Below are 26,253 nucleotides of genomic sequence, written 5' to 3' on the forward strand. Positions count from 1 at the left end.
GTCTAGATTTTTTTCTATAGGGAAAACTTGTACAAATACATTTTTCCTGTAAGAAAACCTACACAAAGATCAAATAATTTGTTTAATTACTGCTGATGGCTGGAAAGAGTTGGAGACAGACCAAGTGACCTTCTCTTGCACCAGGGACAACAAGGAATGAAGTATGTATGAAAGAGATGTCATACAGAAGAATGAACTAAACTCATGTATAGAGGAAGCAAGGGCAGACTTCACAAGCATAATGCTGCAATGACAAATGATGAGAAATGCCAAATAATTGTTACAAATTCAAATTTACATGCATTTCAAATATACCAAATCTGTTCTGTTTTTCTGCAGATACACATATACGTAGGAAGAGTCTGAAATGCAGGTATATCTTTGATATTTGAGAATGGGTAGCAGAGGGGAAGGAAATGGAAATGGATATGACAGATGCAAAATTGAGAGAGGGAGAGGTAGGGGGAAGAGAAGAAGGGGAGGGGAGGCATGAGAGGAAATGGCAGAGAGGAGTGAGAGGTATTTTCAGAGATAGAGGTTGCATTCTACATGAGAGGTAAGAAGGGTGTAATTCTGTGCATCTGTGAATCACAAGTATGCGATTATGTGTCATAAATATACAGAGTTGTAAATAAACTAGAACTTGTCTAGCACCCTGCAATATGGAATATCTCAGTTCTTCCAGGTAGTGATGTTAAGTACCCTGTTTCCTGAATCTAGGATAAAACTTTAAAGATGAAGGTGAAATGCCTGTGCCAAAGTCTGGTTGTGTCTGGCCTCATAAGACCTAGCAGAGGTCTGTATGGTACATTGTGCTGACTGTGGGCTCCTTTCCTGAACTTCCAGATTCTGTCCAAGTAACTAGAGATGAAGCAGTTAGAAAACAGGGCCACCATCTCTGCAGGAAGAAATCTCAGCTCCGACATCATGTTCCAAAGGTGATTAAGAAATAGACCCCTACAACTACTAGTCAAGTTTACTTGATACTGTATTGTTTCTAAGAGTGGGAAACTAGAATGTATCCAAAAGGCTTTAGTGACACTTGAGAAATGGTAACAAGCCATTACATAGCTACATGGTGGTCTGGGAAATATTCATTAAAATTACAATATTTCCAATATCAAAAATAATGAGGAAGAAAACCAAATACATAGCACAGTGCCACTCTCACTTAAAATGTGAATTCATGCATAAATATGCTAAAATAAATATAACAGAGTAATGACAGTTAGTGTGTTTATGTATTAGAATAGTCATGGTAGAAAAATACATGATCTAGTTCCCTATTTTAACTTAAAATATTGTTTCTAAGGCATACAAATCATAGAAAATAAGTCCTAAAGATACTGAAAAACAAAAACCACTAGGAAAAACAGAATATGATGGTTAATTTCTTGTGTGGGCTACTAGAGGCCTATAACTAAACTTGTTCTGGGATGTGTCTGGAACTGGACACCAGAAACAAAGGACTCAGAATAGTAGACCAGCTATCTGAAGTGGAAGCCACTTTCCAGTCCACCGAGGGTCTGAGGTAGTTTTCGGTAGAGGGAGAGCACTGATCATCTTTGTCTGACAGCTACTTAGTCTGGGACACCTCCTTTTCATTTCTGTGTGAATGTTCATCACAGAGTTAGTCTTGCTGACATGGTGCTTGCTGATGCATTCACTGAGCAGATCTGGGTGTAGCCCTCACCCTCCATGATGTCTGGACTGCTTGTCTTCACCAGAGACTTCAAAATCTCTTGCCCTTTGCTCACCTTGAACTCCATTCCAGCATCTGCCCACTCATCCTGGCCAGGATCAAAGTCACAACTCCTTTCAGGATGCTTGGAAGGCACTTCTACATTCTGAATGGTAATATATGGCACGAGACATGTTGCTCTTAGCAGCATCAGAAAAAGCTCTTGCTCTCTAGCTGCCACATCTAATGAGATGAGAATCCCAGGGTAATTCTACAGACATGAACTAATCAACAATAAGCATGTAAGTAGGTTCAAAAGAAAAGGTTCATAGCCATAAAGAGTGAAATTTTATTCTAGAATATGCACAGACATTTGGATCATTGTCTCTAACATGCCAGTTCCAGAGATATGGTGAGCCTAACCAGTGCCATGAAGTAGTGGGTGGGACCTGAATAAAAAGCAGGGGACTCTTAAGCACATGCAAGGGCCTGCTGAAATGCAGCAGGGCAGCCAGAAATGATCCACATCCACTATATGCATGAATAGAAGTTTCACAATGAAATTTCTTGGCTTGCACAATTACAGTTTAAAAATAAGAAAAATGAAAACACATAAAACACCTCAATATGATGCCTAAGAAAACACAAACATAAGACTGATGGAAATGACAAAGATAACCCAAGACTTGAAAAAGGCACTCAATAAAGAGAGAGAAACATTGATGAGAACTCAAGTTGAAATGAAGATGGAATTAAAGAAACAAAACCCAATAGCCCAATTAGATAATGATGGGGAATGTTCTTCTGCATTTGTTTCTCTTATTGGTTAATGAATAAAACATTGATTGGCTAATAGGTCAGACAAAAAGTGATGTAGCTGGGCCCGTCATTCCCTGGTAAGCCAAGACCATGTGGAAATTCATAGATTAATAGATATGAGTAAGTAATTAAGACAGAGCTAACCAATAAGAATCCTTAGCCAACAGCCAACAGTTTCATAATTAATATAGTGTCAGTGTGCGGAGAAGGGCGGTGGAACCTGCTGGGATAGAAAGCTCATGTTACAAGAAAATTCAAAGGATTTCTTTAAAAGTAGAATGAATGAAGCAGAAAATAGGATACTGGTTCTCGAAGATAAAGAGGATGTAGATCAAATAAACAGTGAACATGAAAAATACAGAAAAGGAATTCACAGGAAATGTGGGATGCCATGAAAAACCAAATCTTTGAGTTATATGCATAGCTGAGGGATAAGAAATGCAAGTCAATGTTATAAACCAAACGATTAAGAGGATCATAGAAGGAAACTCCTCCCAACTAAGGAAACACACATTCATACAGATACAAGAAGCACCCACCACATACCAAATAGATGACACCAGAAAAGAAAACCCCCATGGCATATCATAGTTAAAACACTAAGTATACATACAAAGAAAATCTACTGAAAGCTTCCACAGATAAAAGCTGCTAATTTTATAGCCATTAATCCCATTTCTGTATTTCAAACTTTATCTCCTTTAGTCTACTTATTCTTTTTAATGAAAACCCTGAAGAAACAGAAGTCACATGACTGGGCTGGCTGCTATTCTGACTGCCTTACCACTGTGAGCCTTTGGTCATTGTTCATGCTGTCATTCCATATTCCATATGTACTGAGAAGATAATGAAGAGAGAGAAAAACATCCAGCACCAGGCAGTGATGAGCTTGGAGCAGATGAAGTGGTGGATGACTGAGCTTCAACAATAATTCATAAACTGTAACTTTTTCCCATTTGTGTTAGTTTGACAAAATATCCAAGAAAGGGTGATTTTTTGAGGAAGAGAAATTTTATTTTCTAGTTCTACACACTGATATGTCCAGCAGGTTCAAATTGAAGCTGCAAGATGGTATCGTTGTTGCATACTCTAGAGAAAATAATCAGCGTGTTCTTTGTGTCAGAAGAACAGGAGAGAGAGGCAGGGCATGGTAGTGGACTTCTAAGTCCCAGTTTACAGGATGGCACCATCTACATTCAGGGTGGATCTTCTCCATGAAGTCTCTGGAAAACCCTCAGAAAGACACCAACAGCTGTGCTTCACCAAACTCCTAGAAGATTTTAGTCAGGGTGACAATGCCAATGCTCAAATGTCACAGTCTCTAAGGCAGTATCTAGAAGGTTTTTGAGAAGTGACTGATTTGTGTGGACTTTGACCTCATCAACGAGTTAGTCCATGAATGACCGATTGACACTTATTGGGAAGTGGTAGAGACCACGTGATGATGTGAGTCACTGAGGGCATGTCTTTGAGTGGTGTGTCTCACTACTAGTCCCTTCCTCTCAGGTTCTTCCTCCAGTCCTCCATGGAGTCTCACACTTTGCCCCACCGCATTTCCCACTTTAATGTTCTTTATCAACACAAATGACTAAGGAGTGAAATCTCTGAAATCATGAACCAAACGAATCTTTTTCCTTCCAAATTGTTGCTGTCAGATTCCCTCCCTCATCAGTGAAATGTTAGCTAACCATCTCCATGTGTTTGATAACCTCACTCTACCAGCCATGAAGGAAGTGCCCCCATCCTCTCACTTTAATCTCACCCAGACAAAGTCTACTGAGCTTTTTTACTGCTACAAGAACTTGATTAAACTTCTAGATGTTTCATCAGGGATATTCCAATGCTACCTTGTTGTGGTACCCCTCAAGGTACTTCTCCCATGTTGTGTGGTAAACTGGGGGATCTTATTTAGCCTCTAATAAATAGTAAATAGCTAATTACTCAAAGTAGCTATTTACACATTGAATTTATTTTTCTTGGCATCTTTAATGTCTGATTAACATTTTCTCCCTACAGCTGGAAGATACTTACCCAGAATAAAGCATTCCCTTATTTAATCTCAAGTGGAATATACGCTAAGTGTGATCACTTTAATTTGTGTCACTTATTAGCAGGAGAGAGGTATTGTACAGGTGGGATGCTCCATCACATGCCAATTAGCAGGTGGCTTAGAGGGCAAGAGGGAAAACCCTTCTATCCAGGGGATTATGGAAACCACAAAAGGAGAAGTTCAGCTATAGGAAAATAGAGAAAATGACATTGGGATGTATGATTTTGGAGACTAGGGACAGAGCTTTAAAAAGTAACGACAGTTCTGTATAGACGTCCTAAGAGAATACTAAGAATAGAAAGACTGGCAACTTCTATGTAAGAGGGAGTTTCTATTTTTAATTGCAAGAACACTATAAAAAGTTAGATATAGAGGTGAACTTTGTTAACTTAATAAAAGGTCATTATACAAACAAGGAGGCTGAGACAAAGTAATGTCCTGTCTCAATGCAGACAGATGTAAAAACCACTGGAAATAGTGAAGTCTCCTAGTCCACTTGATAATCTAAAAACCTGTATAGGACTTCTCACCTCCAGCATGTTTTTTGCATTTGGTCCCCTGATGACCAACATGACAGTCATTGGAGTGAGATCTAAAGTAAGTTTTATAAAGAGGGCCATGGGAGGTCCAAAGACAAAAAGAATGTACACATTGTTGGAGAGCACCATGACTTCAGGTGAAAATGCCCTGACGGGACAATGAAGTAATGAGAGAGACTGAGGGTTTTGCCCAAGAGCAGGGCTATAGCTCATTGTTACTATCCTTGGCTTGTTGAGTTTTCTTTGGTTCATGTTGAAGGACTCTATTAAGATTAACTCAATATTTATGAACTATCCACATTGGCCTGCTGCCAATCTCATCTAAATTGGAACATAAAAATGCTGCAAAAGCAATTGTTTGTTCATCATGGAGGGGAAATACAAAAATAGGTATTTATTGGATAAGTAAATGTAGGTGGCTTTGCGATTATGTAGACTGTGTTCTATACACAGAGACCAGCCAGGGGCATCAGTAATTTAATTGTGGAAGTTCCTTTCTTGATGGTGACCAAACCAGGTATCCCAGGTGTCAAGGACTCTGACTACTTTTTCGCCAGAATGGGGGCTGTTTCCTGGCTGGTTCAATTCAGCATGAATTTTTGTTTTCCTAATCTGTATATAGCACTATATACATCCAACTGCAGACTTGAATGTGTTCAACCTGTGATGATGGAAGCAGAGACTCTTTGTGAACTTTCTAACCCATAATAGTACCTTTTAAGGCTCTGTTACCACAAAAGTATCAGTCAGTAACTGATAGGGGGATCCTAGTAAGTGTATGGGAATAATTTTTCTTCTTGTGAATGTGTTATTCTTCTCCCATGTATGCAATTTCCTTAGTATTTGAACAATTTCATTGAGGAATTAGTGATACTCTCTTTATTATTCCAGGTTGTCAAATAATCTTTCATAATTATTAAATATCTTTCAAGACATAGATGTATCTTTTAATATGTATTGGGAATTCATCAAATATTCAGTAGTTCTATCAGCACGCATTCTTAGAAGTGAGAAGTAGTCAGACAATTTTACTCAGTTTTTGGTCCTGATTTCAGAATCAATTTTATTAACCATTTGAGTAAGCATTTTGCATTGGTTGAATGCAACATGGGATGAAATCTTTGAAAGTGACAGACTTCTTCACTAGGATGGTGTACCAGGGGCCTGATTTTCTTTGGTATCCGGGTGTAGGCTTTCCTAGTGGTAATATGATACTTTTTTGTATTATTTCTAAATTATTTCCTGGTGGGTGCTCCTCCATCTAAGATTTCACTTTGAACCATGACTCCTATTTCTAAGAACCAAGTTACTCCTGTAGTTTTCCTCATATTGCTAATGCCTTTATAAGTAGTTACTGTATTATGACTTCCTGGAATGTTCCAGCCCTCTCATCATCCAGCTAATAATTGGCTGGCTCTACTCTAAAACCAGAAAAGATGTGTGGTCCCAGGATACCTGGCATCTTTCCTATGGAGTTCTCTCTGGACAATATGTCAGTTTGTCCTTCTAGCCATGTCCATGTCTTAGCTTCATTTTCAGTCTTTATATTTCTATCAGATTTTTCTCAGTTCCCTCAGTTTCAAAGTCTGGTGCAAAGTTACCTCCTTCTCCTGGGTTCAGTAATGTCACAGGTTATTTCATCTCTGTCTCTGTGTCCCCAGAAGATGGAACCCAGAACTTCTTGGGTCATCACTTTCTGCCAAGATATGATAGCATTAGGACTAAGCAGCATGTGCTGCTTCTTGTTTATAATTATTAGGACTGTGCCCACACCATTTAATTTGTTGAGAAAACACTCCTTCCTATATTACATTAGCCAAGACTTCCATCTGCTCTTTGCCACCCAGGGTTGGTGCCCTGGTGTACATATTTTACAAAGTTACTGGCCCTTGATCTAACAGGGTAATAACTTTAACAGATTAATTCCTTAAGTTTGGGACCTTGGGTTATATAAAACTAAATGAGTTCCCTGATGTTATCGGTCCTATAAATCCAACATTCTGTTGTATTTACATAAAATGAAGGTTCATTAAATTTTATCTTCCTTCTACTCTATCCCCAAAATAGTATTATAAATTTTCTTCTCCTGGAGTTCTTAACGGTTCAAAATGTTCTGTTTCAGAAGATTGACTGACAGCTTTCTGAAATATAGACATACTTTCCTGAACTACATTGTTTTTGTAAAATGCCTGGTTGCTGCTTTCTGTGACTTTGTCTTACACATCTACATGTAAAATAATAAATACTGAATGCTGATACAGAATGGATTAAAACACTTATTTCTTTATCTGCTAGGGACAAGGTCTTGCTCAGGAAATATTCATGAGCAGATAAAAGGCTATTGAAGAAACTGGACTTCTGCTTCTTAAGTTTCAAGTCAGAATCAATAATAGCTGGAGACTTGATCTTTGTGTGACTGGAACATGAGAACTAGGTACTGCCTAGCATGGCGTAGGTAGGGGGAAATTGGTGAAGACTTAATAAAATGTGTACCAATGTTGAGTTCAAGAGTAGTAATTATGAGACATAAGAGAAAATTTTGGACAGATGTGCAAATAGAGAATACACTAAGGATCTCATTGACGATAATGTGTGTGTGTCACAGATGTCCTTGGAGAGACTGTATGATTCAGAAAATGTCCCTATGTTCTTTTGTTTATGAGAGAGAGGTTCTCATGAGAATACACAAGGGGATTTCAGACTATCCATAAACTACTTTATCTTCTAAAAGTTTCCAAGGCATTAAATAGTCCCCCAAGATGGCCCCACAAAAAAAGCCATTAGAACTTTAAATTGTCAGGAAATGTCATTCCCTGACATGTATCTGTGCAATGTTTAGAGAAAGAGTGGAACCATTCATATTCTTTTTGATTTGATAATGTACTAGAATAGATGAATAATAATCATCAGATTACTGAATCTGATCATGACAGTTGAAGAATTGGGATGGTTGAAGGCCCAAGAGTTATGGCAGCACAGCTACTGGCATGTATGAATTGGAACCAAAAACAAACAGTTGATTTCATTTTATTTCCTTTTATAAACAAATAAAGTCACCATGTTATCAGCAGCCCTCTCTGGTTCCACTTACAGGTCATCACTGAATCTTGTAACTTCTTGTCTTTCCAGCTGTATGCCCAGCTAGGCCTCTGTGGAGCATACTAGCTACTCCCACTGTAGCCAGGGCATGAACTTTTTATTGACGCTTATTTTCCTATTTTGCACATTTAGATAATTTAGGATCGATTATAATCTCATTAAATAAGCATTGAAATGTCTCAGTCTTCTTCAATTCTCCACTGTAAGCTTTGAATATGTCCTATAATAAACACTTTGATCAGTGAACTGATAAAATAAAGTATAATATGGTTTATTAGGCTTAACCTGACATTGCTATTGTATTCTAAGGTATTCTTATCTGGGAAAGCCAGGGCAGTTGGGCCATTAGCGTTGCCTGATTATCTTTATTGTACTAGACATCTGATATTACAGTCACATGATACATACTGTATATGTATTAAGCTTGTTAAGTGTTCTGTGGTCTGATACTTCACCATGGATATATTGAATTACTGAATGAAGATGAATGCTTTCTTTCCCAAGATGGCCTGATCTGTGAATGAATCATTCATTGCTTACCAAATATTTTGTATCCTTTATTTATTGAACCTGAATCTACACTGTAGATGAAGCATCGTGTCAGACCTTAAGACTCACGACAGAGACTAACAGGGAAATTATCAAGAGATCTCAGGCTTATTATCAAGTTAGCCCATCAGTTATGGTTTGAACCAGGGCTGTGTTTCCCATTACTATTCCATGCTCTGTTCCAAACAGGATTTCCCAATTTGAACTTCAAGCTTCTCTCAATTAGATCTCTGATTGCTGATGCTGTTTTCTAGTACCACATGAGTCCAGTTAAAGGCGTTAAGTTGGATGCTAACATCCTTGGATGTCTTGAAGGAATTTAAATCTGTGCATCCTTCAGTCAAAGGCCACTGCTATTTGGATATATGCTTCATTCAGGTAGGTTTACAAGAACACCAAGAACCCTCTTCCTTTTTTAACCCTCCTGTGCTGTCTTCAGTATGTCTGTGATTTTATCTTCCATTACTTCAGGTGCCTCCAGTTTGGAACAAGTTTCTCAGTCCTCTTTCTGTAACTCCTAATCGGTTCTCAGGTATCGCTTGAGACGCAACATCCTCTGCTACTCCTGTATATTTCCCGGGTCCCATGCACCTGCTCTACCAAAGTACAACATTACATTTGCACTGGTTCTTATCAGATAATTACATTTCTCTTTAACCATTATATGATATGTTTCTTAAGAGTGACTACTACTGCATTTCATCATTGGTTCCGTTTTTTAAAAGAATTAACATATGGATGGATTCTTAGATTCTCTCTAATTATATTTTGGATTCCCAAGATAATAAGAAACCCAACTGGAATTTAGAAAGAACACATGTATCTGGTTTACTCTGTAGATTTTTGGAAGGGTCACAATAGAAGCGGGGGAGGGGGTACAGGAGGGAGTGAGGGAAGAAGGGAGGAAGGAAGATAGGGGAAGAAACAAATTTAGGAAATTGAATGTTTATCTACCTAACAGAAGATGTATTTCTTAGAAACATGCTTGGTAAAATGAATCGTTACTAAGGTAAGTGAAGCTACTGAAAATCCGGGAGCACTTGACAGATTCTTAGGGTGTTATGAGTCACGCTAGAGCCCAGGTGTCCCCTTGTTTGCCTGATTCCTCAATGTGTGAAAAATCATTCAGAAACACACACATATGGACACATCCACACCTGCACAAGCTTGTCAAACTGTAAGGAACCACATGGCCAAGGGAGCATGCCCATATCCCTAAATTACAGAGCCTTATTCTTTAATGGAACAAAATGTCACTGTTCTGAGTTACCACTTTGGGGATTTGAAAAATAGATTTTCATGAACAGTTTCCTGATGACTTAGAAAAGGTGCATTAAATTGATGGACTGGTTGGTGAAGGTGGAAAAGTCCAGGATAAAATAAATGTGGGGACCAAGTGGGAGCATGAGGGCCTCTCTGCATCTTCCCAAACCCTTGCAGAGAGCAAACACAGATGATCCCTTCCAAGTCCCACTTTAACTTAGAACAGAGAGCTCTTAGGTCCTTAGTGTGCCGGGCCACTGGACCCTGTGAGGAGGGGACTTGGTTTTGAAATGAAGAGAACTGAAGTGTGCTGGGTAGCTTTCATTTCCACTGTCCCAGGTGGAGCAGCTGCACAGGACCTGTTCTTGGAACCCATCACAAGTGCGGCTGTGCACATGGCTGCCTTCTCAACTTACCAAAAACCCAGGCCACATGGCCCCCACCTTGCTGTACTTCATGAGCTGGAGTGTACAAGGCCATGAACTGCTAAGAGGAAAGTGATATCCTGAAGAGGAAAGAAATTGGCGGTTTGTTCTTTGGGGTTTGTTCACCTCTAAGATGCTAATTTCCCACACACTTGTGAAATGGATGCCCACACTGAAGCCTCAGGGCTCTGGATTTCCCCTGTCATTTTGTTTGTCTTCACCAGATGTGTGAATTTGGGGCCTTAGCTGTTTGAGGCACAATGACAAAAGCAACTACCCTGTCACTACTGGCTGAAAGCCAACACACACACACACACACACACACACACACACACACACACACACACACACACACACGTCCTCCACTGGCCTTTGAATGTAGCTGTATGCTGCCAGCTTCCCAGTGAGAGAAGTGGTACTGAGCCTACAGAAGAACACCCCTTGCCTTATAACCTGGCATCTCTACCCTTTATATTTTTGCTCCAGTGAGTAGTTCCAGATCACAGAATGTAAGGGAAAGCTAGGATTCCAAACTGAACATGACATTGATGGCACCCAGTGGATTTCCTTGAGGTGGAAGTAGTAAATTTGTTTTGTCTGCTTTCAATCCTGTTAGTCTCTGGACAATTCTTTCAGAGGCCAGATGCAGGAGGAAAATGTGATTGGATTAGTGTCCCTTTTTCTCTCTCTCTAAGGTCTTTCATCTTCTACAGCTCCTGGGTACTACAGTGCTAAGGGAGAGATTTGGGGTACAATGACTCTCATTGTGAACATAAACTGACAACATGGGGGTGTCCCAAGGTCATTCACACATCTAAGTCTAGCTGCAAGTGCACAGACCACCAACACCATCCCTAGGTTCAGTGATGATAGATGGATGCCTATGTTACTGAAGTCAGTCTTATGCCTGTGGTTATGGCTTATTAAAATAAAAACACAGATGAAAGGCAGACAAGGAAGAGTGGCATGGGACAGGGCCCAAGGCAGGTGTAAATCTTCCTCTCTTGAGTTGACATCAGTCTCCAGATCCTCTAAAAGATGAGATGACAAAAAAATTTTTCAGCATGGCCCTAGGTCTCCAGAGAGACAGACACTCATTCTTATGTTTTTATGGTTCTAGAATCTGTTCCAGGGTCTTGTACATGGTAAGTGAGCACTCTACCCCTAAGCTGTATCCACAATCAAAGACCACAGGCACTTTCAAGGGCTTAGCAATGACCTCCTAGGAGGCAGAGGCATCATTAGGTGAATTAATCCTTTGTTGTCACATGCTTCACACTTACAGTTGGAAGTATCCGGTTAACTAGCTGTTGGATTAGTTCTCATGTTTTCTGCCACTTGTTTCCTTTGCTTCTGTTTATTTTCCTTGTTTTCAGTTTCCCAGGCTTTGGGATGAAATAATTTTGTTCTCCAACTGTTCGTTTTGGTAGTTTATTTTTTTCAAGCAGTAGAAGCTTTTTGTAATTTGAGATAATGAGGATTTGGGGTTTTGCTCTTGACCACCTTGTTATTAGACAGTATGGTTTCCAAAGAGAAGCTTCAGAATGAATCCCCACAAACTCAAACCCTTGTGAGCAAGCCGGTAATAATTCACTTTTTAAAATAGTAAGCATCTTTTTTTACAACCCCGTCAAGTATTGGCTCTCCTTGCTTTATAAACTCTTTGCCAATTTTGAGCAAAAGGCAGAGGTGGAGGTGTGCTGCCATTGTAGTTCTGGTAAGCAGGGACAGATGGCATTCAGGTAAGCAGGGGCAGATGACACTCAGGTAAGCAGGGACAGACAGACAATACTCAGGTAAGCAGGGACAGACAGATGACACTCAGGTAAGCAAGGACAGATGACACTCAGGTAAGCAGGGACAGACTACACTCGGGTAAGCAGGGACAGACAGACGACACTTAGGTAAGCAGGGACAGACAGACTACACTCAGTTAAGCAGGGACAGACGACACTCAGGTAAGCAGGGATAGATGGCAGCATGTGGACCTTGAGTGCAGTCTCACAATGAACAGTACTCGTTCTCAAGGCTGCATGCTGCCTTTCTGTTCAGAGCATTCACTCAGTCTGGCAACTGCAGAGGTGTTGGTGTGCCAATCTTGAGTGTGTTCCACCAATGAAAAGCCATTTTCCACCCCAGTCAAACCCTTCATTAAGGCCAAAGCTGCCTAGAAATTTGAGAGTGGCAGCATGGACTCTGTTATCTTCCCCAAATTACTAAACTGTAGGTTGATCAACGTTGGAGCATCACTCCTAAGCTGTCCTGTATCCATGACATATTGTGTGTGCTGAAATATGTCAAAGTGTGCCTCAGATACTCAAAGTGACACATGAAGATAATTTACAAGAGTTCACCTATTTTCCTTTAAATCTGTCACTACCATTTCATGAGTCCATCTTGAACCTCTCTGAGTCCTGGGGAAGAAAATGCCATCCAGCCTTGCATCTTTGATGGGCACATTCTCCCTAGAGTGTGAAAGTAACCCACACTTGTGTCTCCTTCATTCATTCAGGGAATGCTCATGGGAAAGTACTCCTCAGCAACAGACTTTATTTTTTCAGAGAGGAGTTTGGAAAGAATCCACCAGCAACTCCTGGACTTCAACGCACAGATTCTCTCTTCCAACTCTTTTGTTCTGTTGGTTATTCTTGCATCTGTAGTTCCTGATTGTTTACTGACCTTTTCTAATTTCAGCATTCCTTCAGACTGTGTTTTTTATTGTTTCTATTTCAGATTTCAAACCTTACACTGTTTTTTGCAATTTTTTTGGTTTGTCTTTTCTTCCATTTCTTTAGAGGATTTTCTCGTTTCCCCTTTAAGGTCTCTGTCATCTTCATGAAGTTGTTTTTAAGGTCATTCTCTTCTGCTTCATCTGTGTTGGGACGTTCAGTTCTTGCTGGTGTACAGTCCAGAAACTGGTGGCACCATATTTGTTTTTCTGTTGTTGAATGTGTTCTTATATTGTCGTCTTCCCATCCTTTCTTCCAGTGGGTACAGGTTGGGTATCTTCCTTTCCTGGCGGATACAGTCCAAGGATTCCCTTCTGATGTTTGTAAGCAGGTCCAATACTCTGATGGGCCTCACGGTGGGTGCAGGCAGGTCTGAGGCACTCCCTCTCCTCTGCCCTAAGTGGGGGAGGGAGTAGACAGGCACTCTCAGCAGGCTCCTGGTTGCTTGGTCCTCCAGTGCAAGTTGACTTGGCTGCAGTCCCCAGGCCAGGAGATCCCAGAGAGTGCAAGTGGGAGGACATTGGCCCAAGGTGGGGTCCAGAGCTCACCTCTGCCCAGAGTGTGGACAGGAGTAGACTGGCACTCTCAGCAGGCTCCTGGTTGCTTGGTCCTCTCTGGGTGAGTCAACCTTGCTGTACTCCCCATCTTAGTGTTTTATAATTTTTTAATAAGTAAGACAATGTTCATATCTAAAAATTTTAATTTATGTTATAGTAAATACTGGCACATCACCCCATATTTGAGGACCTAACTAAGATGTAGGCATGAACACATGTCCTGAGATATACGTTTTTAAGCAAGTGGAATTGATAGTGGTGGTTACATTCAATCACGTGTGTGTGTGTGTGTGTGTGTGTGTGTGTGTAGTATATGTGTGAGTCTGTGTGTGTGTCAGTATACATGTGAGTCTCTCTTTGTGTGTCAGTATACATGTGAGTCTCTGTGTGTGTCAGTATACACGTAAGTCTGTGTGTGTGTCAGTATGCATGTGAGTGAGTCTGCCTGTGTGTGTGTGTGAGAGAGAGACAGAGACAGAGACAGAGACAGAGACAGAAGCACAGAGAATATGAGTGGATGTGTATCTTTCTTTTCACTGCTTATGAGCTCTGTTGGCCTCAGTCTTGCATTACATGCCAAAGGTGACACAGTTTCCTGGTTGGTTCTAACCTTGGGGTGGCAGTGTGTATGTGCCTTTAAATCCCTCCCTAGGAACTGCTTTTCCTCTGAAGCCCTGTCCCACTTGTCCCCAGGTGCCACATTACCTGTGTTGTGTCAAAAGACAAGGTGGCAGGTGCTGACACTTCTTTGTGGTTTCCCAAAGCCAGAGATGCTGAATCAGGAGATAGTTTTACCCTCTGAACATTATGGAGAAGAAAAATGGAAGAATTGAAATCTTTGTTGGCAGTGTGAGGAACTGAGAAAGCCTGTCTCTATAGGTTTGACGCAGATTCTGTAAATTTGACACAGAGTGCCATGTGGTATATTTCCAATAGCTGGTACTGATATTGAAATCTATGGATGAAGGTCAAATGTCTGTTTATTTCTTGATTATATTTTCTAAGCCATTTAAATAGTACTCAAGGTGTTTTTATTGCTCTAATATTCCGTCACCCTTTTCTCCAGGATAGTGTGGATTTGGGGAGTGGGTAATTCCATGACAATGGGGGAATTTTGTGCAATAAAACAAGTTCCCCATAATCATGTGAAATTTCAGCAGAGTGTCACATCTTCCACTAAGATTTCTGTGTTCCTGGGACTGGAGTGATGGTTCCTTGGACAAGGGCACTTTCTATATTAAATTTAGGATGGAGTTTGGCATCCCACAGCCATATCCCTAGAGCTGGCTGGCTAGACATGTCGTCCAGTCGAGAAAATGGAGCTTCAGGTAAAGAGGGACCTTGTCAAAAGAGAACAAGATGTATTGGATTATAGAGCAGATGTTGTCCTTTGCAGTTGAGTGCACACAGCACATGTATCTACACGAACACGCACAGGTACACACACATGAGAGATAGATAGGTAATAGATATATGGATAGATGATAGATAGATACATACATACATACATACATACATACATAATGTTTGGAAAGTTTGCTTTTTCAGGCTCAGGGTCTTGCTATACTCCAGGCTTCCCTGAAACTCCTTATATAGCTGAGATGAACCTAAAACTCAAGGTGTTTCTGTTTTTGCCTCCCTAATGCTGGGATTAAAGTCATTTGCTTTATTATAATGTTAGGTATTGACACTTTATTCCAATGTGCTTAGTCATCCTTGATTTAGTTGTTATTATTTATTATTTTTTAATAATGGAAATGATATTTAAGGCCTCTGTCCATTTGTCTGTGAGAAAAACTAATTTCTGATTAACTTAGTCTTGCATTGAATCCATTCTCAAAGGCAAGTTACATAAAAGCAATCAGTCCCACTGGTTGTGGAACCAAATGACACATGGATCTGAACACGGCAGAGGCTGGTGAAAAGATCCCGAAGTCGAGAAGAGCATCTCCTTGGATTAGACTCTGTAAGCGCAGGGTCTTGTGACTGACAGTCACTCCTCTCACTAGATAATACCAGGAAGAAGCTGCTTTATCCTGAGTTCTGAAACCATAAAGGGTATGAGATGAATCAGAAAGGAAGAGTACAGCTTCCAGTAGCAGGAAATAGTTGTGTGTGCAGAGTAGACTTTGCCTCTTAGAGGAAAGAGTACACTGTTCTTGCTTCCCTTACTGGAGGGTGGGAAGATCAGAAATTCTGAGGACATGACATTACCATTTTTAGGTGGGGATTATCCTTATTGCTACTAGAAGATTAATTGTAAGGTCACAGCCAATTCAAACCTGAAAATTCTAAATCTCCTGTCACGACATACAATTTATAAAACATGACTTACAACTGATCCCCACAACAACACTTTGAGGGTAGTAAGAACCCCCCCTAATTTACTTGTGAACCTGCTGTTGTGCTACATTTATGAGGTAAATCAAGTAGGACATTTGCATTTTATAATAATTATGTTGATTAATTTCCTAACAATATGCCTTTGGGCACATTTATATACATTTTTATCCAGTATTTTCAAAGCACTGAAATGATGTCATCCCTATAAAACAACTTAGCTAACTCATATTCATTTACTTTAAGTTTTTATTAGGAAAATTTCAAACATGGAAAAAATAAATTCAGTCATATAATGAGCACTCAGGTCTTATCCAGCTAAATTGAATGTCTTTGTATTTTCCATCATAGCAGCTTAATAATTTTTATATCATTTTAAATAATCCATAGACTTTGTCTCAGTCTATCTACAAATGCTTTAAAAATCATTGTTCCAAACACATGGTCCTATTTCACCACCATTGTGATCATATCATTCCTAAGCTATTAATATTAATGAGCTTGGCTGTCTATATTCTAATTTCCCCCACTAGTTTTAACATGACCTGTAGTATTGCTGTGTTCAGACAGAATCCCGAGCAACCCACATGTTCCATCTGGTTTTATCTCTTAGCTTTTCACTCGGTGTCCAAGCTCCCTCCCAACTGTTGCTTCCCAGTGGCACAGCGAATTCTTGTTGAGCTCCCTCAGCCATTGATCCATAGAAAGTCCCGCACTCTAGGTTTCCCTGCTTCTGTCATGACTGCTGCTCCTGATGACTGGAAGTTAGATTTACAAGCTTAAGGAGGTGAAAGGGAGCCCTTTATGAAGCACCTTAGGGGTGAGGCAGAGAGAACACAGTTGCCACTCCCTCATTGTAGCTGCTGTGGTACCTGTGTGAAGGGATGTACATTTGCTTCCACAGGACTACAATTTTTGCAGTTCTTTTCATGTTTTGTGACTCATTTCCCGTACCCTGGACTTAAACTTATCAAACCTTACTCAGCTCTTACCAAGGCAAATGTCTGAATTCAGCCTACAAGCATGTCACCAACATGAAAAGAAATGTGATGCTTTGACTTTCAGATAAACAGCAAAATCACAATGATTTCCTAATGAGACATTGCTGATTACAAAAGAAACAGAGGCATTTAAACAGCAACCTTTCCCTTCTATCTTCCTGGGCAGTGTGTATCTGAAACCTAGCCTACCTTGCTAGCACCCTTAATGCCGGATTTATTTTGAACATTGATTGATTGATTATGTGTGTGCATACATGTATGTGTGTGCCATGAGGCACACGTAATGTCAGAGGACAAATCAGGGACTGGTTCTCTCCGTCTATGATGTGGTTCCTGGGATAGTAGAACTCAGATGATCAGGCTTGGAGGCAAATACCTGTTATCCACTGAGCCATCATGCCAGCCCAACTTGCTTACCAGCACACACACACACACACACACACACACACACACACACACACACACACACACACACACGAGAGAGAGAGAGAAATTTGAAAAATAAGAGTAATCAATTTATTTAATTCTATACTACATTTTTGCTTAACATAAAAGAAATGTTCAAAGGTGTTAAGAGAACCTTTTCCTTGATAGAAGCTTTCCCGCCAGCCTGATTCCAGATCCGCATCAGTCCCAAATAACACACAGGAGGCTATATTAATTATGAAGCTGTTGGCCTTGCTTGTTTCTTACTGGCTAGCTCTGACTTAAGTAATTACCCCATAATTGTTAATCTAAGTATTTCTCTTACTGGAGAATAGTTCCGGGCTTCCTACCTCCATGGCATTACATCTTGACTCCCTTGTGTTTCTCCTTCCCAGAGTTCTCCTGGACTCCTAGTCCCTCCTATCTAGATTCCCTATAGGCCAGACAGTGCTTTATTGACAAATGCACAGGACTTCCCCAACACAAAGGATATTTCACTATCAATGTATATATCTGTATACACACATATGGCTATTCACACATGTCTCTATATGTATGTAAACTTACAGACACGCATACTTGTGATATATTGTTTATGATTTGTGAAATCCACTGGAGATCAAAATAGCAAAGCAGTTATACTAGTTAGTCATAGAAGCCAGGCACACACCTTTAATCCCAAGACTCAGGAGACAAAGGTAGATGGATCTTTCTGAGTTCAAGAACACCCAGAACTACAGGAATCAGTCTAAAAGACTAACAGAGCTCCCTCCCTAAATCTCAGGACTCATGAGAGGTATTTAAGAAAGGTACAGGGTCTCAGAGCTGGCATTCATTCTCCAGCCACACTGAGGAGGCATCAGTTGGAGGCTTGGTGAGAGCTTGTGGAGACAGGATCAGCCCTTACAGTCCGAGGCAGAGGTAAGAGTTACTGCCTTTACTGCTTGGCCTCTGTGATCTCTATCTTGAAGCTTGAACCCCAATATCTGTCTCTGGGTCTATTTTTTTCATGCTACACTTATTTGTCTGAATTTATTTCTAAAAGCGATTTTGAATCTGGAGTGTTCCTGTCAATTGATTGCCCTTTATAATTAAGGGACCATGTAAAGAAGATGGTACCGGCTTGGCTAAAGTGTACAAAGAAAATTCTCTTTCTTCCATATTGTGTAAACTCATGTCCTCTTCTGCACAGCAGTGCTGATGTGTTAATAATTTTTAAGGAGTTTTGTTTTCACTGAGAGTAGCACTTTTAGAGCTCTTTGGTGGAGGGACATGTGGCCTGGCTTCACTGATCTGCAAACAACACCCCCTCTGAGTACTATTACCATCCAGACGGTTTTCTTACTGAGCAGTTATGAAGGTTTATGAGCAAGATATAAACAGGAGAAGGGAGCTTATGGTAATGAGGTCAACACTGTTCCTGTTATGTCTTTGACTTATTAAATAGTCTCCCAAAGAGAATACCTATTCCAAATGGGCTAAACAGAGAGATAAACTTTCACCAACTGAAAATGTAAACTACAACTCTGCTTAAAGACATTCCACAATAGCAAAGTATATGTGGACCATTCAGTGGTACACATTTCACACAAACTTCCATATTAATACTTATGTATTTGCATGCACAATAATTTGGACAATTGGATCTTGGTTCCAGTCAGCTTGATCTGACATATAATAAATAGACTGAGTGACTTAAAGAAAAATTTTCTTAAAATTCTAGAGGCTTGAAAGACATCAAGGTGAGAGCTGACTCAATATTTATTGTGGGTTCGCTTCTCTTGCAGATGGCTACATTTTTACTGTGTCCTCACATGGAAGATGGGGAAGGGTGAGGACAAAATAGGAAGAGAGGAAGAGAGAAAGAGAAAGACGGTGAAGGGTAGAGCGAGAACTCTCAGGTACCTTTTCCTCTCAGGACAGTATTCACATCACACAGGCTCCACCCTAATGATCTCTTCTAACCCTTGTTATCTTCCAAAGGCTCAGTCTCCAATATATGAATTTTGGAATGATACTCTTGGTCCATAATAATCCTCATATGGGAGGAAGTGTCTGAGGAGAAAGAATTCTTTGTTAAGGTTAAGGTCAGCCTCTGAGGAATAGGTTGCATGCATTTTATTAGTGAGTAATTAGGTCTTGCATCTGAGGACATGGCTACTATGGTAAAGGTCCCTATCAGATGAGGGAGTATGCAGCAGCCCAGAGATGAAGGCATTCCAGCACAGTTCAAGTACTGGGTGTGTAACTGACAGCCGATTTGGAGGAGGCCCTTCCGGCTGAATGGATAAGGCTGTGGTGGGTGCTGTTGTTCTTCTGGTGCATTATCAATTTGCAATTATCCCCTTAGCCAAGGATTTGTATAGCCTTTAGTAAGGAAGCCACTGGCTTGAAGTTGGGCAAGATGGGTTACCAGACAGCTGCTCTTGCATATCAATGAGGGTTTTGTGAATGCAAATTTGGAGATCCTCCCCTTTAAAATTTAGCCTAAGTGTCTACTTTGAGTTTCAGTGTGATATGTGATATGAGAACACTTAGCCAGCAAGTTACCTCTAATTTTAGCTTCACCTGAATTAAGCTGGTGTGATACCGCATACTGCCATAGACATTAGCAACTTCAAAGAGCAGAGAGGAAGAGACTGAAATTAGATGCCGTCCAGAGGAAGAAAGTGTTGTTTTCAAAATTCCAGAAAGTCTCTGGTGAATATTAGGGCAAAAGAGTTAATTTGCTTTTTCACAGGAAAACATTTTTAATGCCACTTATTTCCTACTTTGGCAGCTTAAGACAATCAGCCCACATACAAAGGAAGCAAAACAAAACAAAACAAGCTGTTTAGGGAATTGGTTTTCCAACAAATCCTTTTCAATGAGCCAGCATCCCCAGTGTGGAAGAGACTGACGCTTCACAGCTATGCTATGCTCCTCAGGCCCAGCATCCCCAGTGTGGATGAAAGAGAGGCTGTAGTCCTCAGATACCTGGTTATTGGGATGCTGCAATGTTATATCAACCAAGATGACTAAGTCATCATTGTCCCATTTTGTTCTGGCTATTTGACTGGGACAGGGGTATACATTTTATCTTTTCTATTTATTATGTATTTAATTATCTTATGTTATTAATTTATTTTCCCTCCCTTCCTCCTCCTTCCTCCTTCTGTCCTTCGATCTTTCCTCTCCTTCCTTCCTTCCTTCCTTCCTTTCTTTCCTTCTGCTGTGTAGTCCTGGCTGGCTTGGAACATGCTTTGAAGACAAGGATGGCCTCAAACTTTTAGTAATTCTCCTGCCTTCTTCCCAAGTGCAGGGGTTGCAGGTGTAGACTACCATTCCCAGAAAACATTGTTGATAGAATAAGGAAGGATTACAAGCTTCTCATCTCCAGTTCTGGGTTATGAAAGTGAGCATTGCATGTGTTGGCTTAAAATTATTCCTTGTGGTGACCCAGGCTTCCTGGAACTGGCAACCCTCCTCTTTTAGCCTCTTGAGCGCTGGAATTAAAGGAGTGTATCCTCATACCTGAGTGTTTCCTTTTTTATGTGAGATGTGAGATGTGAGGCTAGATACCTACAAAAATACTTAGTGACTGAGGATTCTAGGATGATCCTAATTTTGGAAAAGCAGTTTTTGTAAGTCCATCTCTAGTCTGTCAGGAATGTTCACGTCATTGGATTCCTGCAGCAGCTATTCTGCTTGACTACTGGGATGCATTGCCCATTGTGTTGTGGTGAGATTGGGGACATTGGCAGTACTGCCCAGACTCTGACTCTGCATCATGTAAAACAGATGGGAGGAGATGATTTATGTAAAGTCACACTTGTGTGGGTAACTAAGCCTCTTCCCAGGAAAGCTGTTTATTTTGCATGTTCTTGGCTGCCCCTGTGTGCTTTTGCCTCTGCTACCAATTCCATTATCTATGTTTATGTTATGATGACAGGAAAATTAATATGTGATGATGCCTCTTGGATAAGTAACTTTGATAACTTTGGGTAGATCTGTTATGAAATGGGAGATGGTTGTCAAGTTAAGACATTTCGCTTTATTTTATAACCTGAACTACTTGGTAATTGATGTGTGGCATTGTTTTATGATTTATTGGGAAACATAGAATGACCCTTTTCTATTAAAAGTAAAGGAAATACAACCAGGAAGAGTCAATGTGTGGTTGGAAGTATTAGCATTTGGAGGCTGGGTATGTGTCTCCACTGGCAGAGTGCTTTCATAGTCTACACAAGGCCCTGGGTTTGACCCCAGAATAGCATATGGGTATGGTTGTGCACTGTAATCTCAAAATTCAGAAAGTAGAGTTAAAGAAGTAGAAGTTCAAGGCCAGCTTTGGCTACATAGTAAGTTTGTTGCCAGCCTGGGCTACAAGAGATCTTCTCCCAACAATGATTTGATAACAGAACTACATACATTTAAAAAATATACACACAAGTTTTACTATTGATCATACTCTAATAGACTTAGAGTATAATCATAGAATCAAATCATATCCAAAAGTAATGTAAAACAATTTGATAAGCAATGACTGGTTATGGTAGGAAACCCCATCTAGTTCAGTCACAATGGGTAGACTCTCAAGTGACTCATGGAAACATTGGCATACTAGAACTACTTCTTCATTTAGCAGGAAAGAGCTAATAAAATTTTCCCCAACTTGAAATATGCAGGATAAATTATAACACACCATTTCACTTCTTAAGAAATTTTAATTATTTGGCTCCCATGGTTCTCTGTCATTTAAAATAGTTTAACCCTGCAGCTTTTTTTGCCGCTCAAGTCTAATTTCAAGTCAGAGTGTGAGGCACTGGCATCTTTGATATTGATTTTCAATTATGGTTGAGGATGTGAACAGCAAGGGGAAATCAGAGTGTCACTTCTATTCTTGGGAGGGGAGAGAAACAACTGAAGTTCTTTTGGGAGATGATTCTGGAATTCTGGAACTCCTTTATTCTAAGAAACTCAAGGATATTGAGAAACTGTGGACAGGCTTTCTGGTTCTTCTGTATGTACTGTGTGTGTGGGGTGTATGTAGTGTGTTTGCATGCATAGTGTGGGGGTGTATATGTATATGTACTGTGTATGTGGCATGGTGTGGTGTAGTATGTGTGTTTATGTGTAGTGTAGTGTGTATGTGGTGTAGTGTAGTGTGTGTGTATGTGTGGTGTGTGGTATGTGTGTGGTGTGTGATATGGTGTGTGTGCAGTATGGTGTGGTTTTGTGTGTCTGTGTGTTGTATAAATGTGTATGTGTGTGTGCACATATAAAGCATGCATATGCTCAGGCATGTGAGCATGAAGACCATAACTGGCACCAGTTGTCTTCATCTGTCTGTGTCTACTTTATTATTTAGGGAGACATAGTCTCTCATTGAAGCAGAGCTGACAGATTTGCTTGGCCTGGCTAGATAAGCCACTGGAGCCTCCTGCCTCTATCTCCTGGTGCTGGGATTTCAGATGCTTGCTGTCATGTGTTGGGGATCTGAATGCAGGCTCTCATGCTTCCACAGCAAGCACTTTACCCCCTGAGAATATCTGATTCTTTAATTTTTATGTTTGCTACAATTAGCTGAAAACCTTGACACTAATTCCTTATGTCTTATTGCTATTATACAGAAATATAATAATTACATTTAAAAATATATATGTGATGTACAAAATCTCCTAGAATACCTGAGGTATATCTACTCTAAGAGTGATTCATGAGGTAAATGTTTAAAACCTGGTGCCCTTTACCAGGTTCAAGAAAGTTCTGACTCCCAGGTTTGGAGGTACAAGAGGCTGTGCTGTCATTTGTGATGCTCTTTGCAGGTCTCTTTTCCTACAGAACAGAATTAGGAAATTTGCACTTCATTCTCCGATAGCTAATTTTTAGCTTAGACAAACAAAACACTGCTCTATTAAGCCGGTAGGAATTCATTTTGTCCTTCTGTCTCATCTGTGTGTGAAAGTAGAAACTGTGTAAAATAGTAGTCAGGTGCCAAAAGTATTCTTTTTTAAAAATTTTTTATTTTAATTTTAAATAGCTTGTTTTACATGTCAATCCCAGTTCCCTCTCCCTTCCCTCCTCCAGCACCCCCATATCCCTGCCCCCAAGCCTCCCACCCTATTGCCAATTCCTTCCACATAGGGGATATCTAGAGTCTGTCATTTCACTCAGGGTAGGGTCCAGGAACTCCCCTAAGAGTCCAGGCTGAGAGAGCATCCCTCTTTGTGCTATGGGCACACGATGCCTGTTTGTATTCCAGGGATAAACACTGATCTACTGCTCAGGGCCCCATAGGCTGCCCAGGCCTCCTCACTGACACTCACATTCAGGGGTCTGGATCAGTCTCATGCTGGCCTCCCTGCTGTCGGTCTGGGGTCCAAGAGCTCTCCCCTGTTCAGATCAGCTGTCTCTGCTGGTTTTGCCAGCCCATGCTTTGCCAATTTGCTCATCGCTCCTCTCTGTCACTGGGTTCCTTGGATTCAGTTCAGTGCTTAACTGTGGGTGTTTGCCCCTGCTTCCATCAGTCACTGGATGAAGGCTCCCGGATGGTTATAGACATCAAGTTCATTATCAGGAATGGGCATTCCAGGTGGTCTCTCCACTATTGCTTAGCTTGCCAATTGGTGTCATCCCTTTAGATCACTAGAGGTCACACTGGTGCCTGATCTGTCTTCTAGCCAAAATTATTCTTAAACAGTGCTTTGTGAAAAGTTAACAGAACCTGTCTCTCATTCTGGGGCTCTTGTTATCCCCCAAGGGAAGTTGTTTTCTGTACTCCAGAAGCATCAGTGTCTCACAGGGCAGCTTAACCAGGGGACAGCTCTTTTAATTGGTCAGGACCTTTACAACAGTGGAAGGAAAGGACAGTGCTTTCCTCTGAAGATGATCCCCCCTGAAGAGACTCTGTTTTGAGGAAGAGAAAAGTTTTGTTCTAAAGTTTTTCAAGGATTTTGTGCAATGAGTTTTGAACATATTCACCCTGCCTGCAACGCTTCCCAGATCTGCTCCTCCCTCTTCCCTTTCCCTCCAACTTCATGTATCCCTGCTTTTAGGAAAAGAATCCATGGTCAGAATGATGAACCCAAATGAGTATTATACCTCTCATCCTGTTTTCTGAATAAAAATGGAGTGTCTCAAAAGTTTTGAGATTTAATGGACAAAAGTAACTGAGGTGGAATACAGACAGTGTGAACTTCCCGTTCCTTGCTATTTCTCAGCCTGCTTTTATATTAGTCTGTGGAGTTCTGTTGTTGTTGTTTTGAAAAAAGGATCTCAGTGTGTAGCTCAGGCTATACTTTTTTTTTTTTACGAGATAGGGTTTCTCTGTATTGTTTTGGAGGCTATCGGTCCTGCCCAGCCTCTGCCTCCTCAGTGCTGCAATTAAAGGCGTGCGCCACCACCGCCCGGCATCAGGCTGTACTTGAACAAGCAGTTCTTCTGTCTTCACACCCCCAGTTGTGCATAACAGATGTGGACTACCATGTACAGCTATTCAGTCAGTTTCTAATCTCCTTCTTTCCTCATTCCCCTTTCCCCCTCTTCTCCTCTCCTCCCCTCTCCTCTCTCCATCTCATTTTCCCTTTTCCCTCTGATCATTCACTCTTATCCTCTCTCTTGACAATGTGTTTAACATCGTCTTGATCACATTTGGAAAGGTGAACTCAGTTCCCTGTTGTTGTACACACTGTGCAACTGGGCATAGCAAGGCAGCATACATTCTCCATGCTAGAGAGAACACAGCTAAACTGTTGGAACACCAGCCTTCTCTGAAGAGAGCAATGCTGTGGCCTGTGGTGCTCTTGAACAATATGCAAAGAATGCTCACACAACTAACCTCACCTAATTGTCAAAGATAATTGTCATTTCAGATTGTTGAAGAGGAGAAATTTAGGGAAGGGCTTGAGTGGGAGTAATCTATGTGACGTTAGTTACAACTGGAAACTTGACAGGTAGTCTTGAAGTCCCTTCTTTTCTTCTCAAGGAAAACCAGTCCCTGTCAAGATCATTCCAATAGATGACAAACTCTTTCCATGTTACACTTTAGCCTCAAAAGCAGCACGGTTGATTGCACCAAAAGAACATTTGTGGAGTAGGATTGGGAACAAGTTCACATAAAGTCATTTTTCCATGTTCTGGGGTGTGCAACCAGAAATCACTTCTTTGAAGCTGTAAAAGTGGAGGTACAGTGAGAAGTCAGTTTGATAGGACAGGAAAATTTACACTCTGGAAATCTGTTAAAAGGGGTAGTTTTCCATTGTTTTGATCATTTCTCCTCTGCTTATTCATTTCTCCATGCAGAAAACACAACAAAACACCCTGCCATGCAGGGCCTTCTATGTGAGGCACACTGGAGGTTAGGAGAGCCATCTACACCCACACGATGTATGCAGGGACACAGAACACTGAGTTCCAACTGGTCATTTTTACTGGAAAGCTTCACGGAGCAGATGGGTTTTATGAGTTTTCTGAAGTTTGTTGTTATAAATCGAAACTGTTGTTCTGAGGACTCTTTGCTTTTCATCCATTTTAACACCACTTCTCGTATTTGGTGTTTATGAAAGGCGGTAGGCATCTGAGGACACTATGAACTTCCATTACCAGAACCTCTAGATAGGCCTGCTTTGTGTGCTCATGCTACTTGGCTTGGAGAGGGATTTAGCAGTAGAGTCTGTGACCAAACCTTGCATGTTTCCTGGGGGAAGATCATGCTACGAAAATGCATTAGCCCCCATGTCTAATATAGCATCAACCACAAACTCAGCTTACTATATTAAATTTATTGTATAATTC

General features: G+C 40.7%; 1 long non-coding RNA gene across 1 annotated transcript in view; it reads left to right on the forward strand.

Moving 5' to 3' along the window:
• The window catches only part of LOC110340215, a 436,963-nt gene that overhangs the window by 279,904 nt on the left and 130,806 nt on the right, over nt 1-26,253 (forward strand). The window lies entirely within an intron of this gene.

Source organism: Mesocricetus auratus, unplaced genomic scaffold, assembly GCF_017639785.1.
Source record: "Mesocricetus auratus isolate SY011 unplaced genomic scaffold, BCM_Maur_2.0 Super-Scaffold_100013, whole genome shotgun sequence".
NCBI classification, from domain to species: domain Eukaryota; kingdom Metazoa; phylum Chordata; class Mammalia; order Rodentia; family Cricetidae; genus Mesocricetus; species Mesocricetus auratus.